We start from the raw sequence: 251 nt of genomic DNA, 5'->3' as shown, positions 1-251 counted from the left end.
GGGGGCGGTGCCCCATCTGGAGGTGCAGGCTTCCGGGAGCAATGTGGCCCGCGTCACCGGGGTCGGCGTGCCGGGAGCCACTGCCTACCGTGTGGTGTGGAGCCGAAGGGATGGTATTGTGGGTCGGGGATGAGGGTGGGCTGTGGGTGTGGAAGGGTGGTGACTGATGCCGTGGACCTTGGCAGGAGGCTCTGAGAGCAGCCGACGGGTTCCTGGCCACACCAGCTCCTTTGACATCCCTGACCTGGAGG

The 251-nt window shown here is 66.9% G+C and overlaps 1 protein-coding gene across 1 annotated transcript in view; it reads left to right on the top strand.

Annotated features, from left to right (window-relative positions):
* LOC104547781 (collagen alpha-1(VII) chain-like) overlaps positions 1–251 on the top strand; it is a gene marked incomplete at both ends in the record, with an annotated part of 12662 nt that overhangs the window by 5837 nt on the left and 6574 nt on the right. The window lies entirely within an intron of this gene.

Source organism: Mesitornis unicolor, unplaced genomic scaffold (assembly GCF_000695765.1).
Source record: "Mesitornis unicolor isolate BGI_N332 unplaced genomic scaffold, ASM69576v1 scaffold34931, whole genome shotgun sequence".
NCBI lineage: Eukaryota > Metazoa > Chordata > Aves > Mesitornithiformes > Mesitornithidae > Mesitornis > Mesitornis unicolor.
The sequence above is the reverse complement of the archived record's forward strand: the minus strand, read 5'-3'. Positions and strand labels throughout refer to the sequence as shown.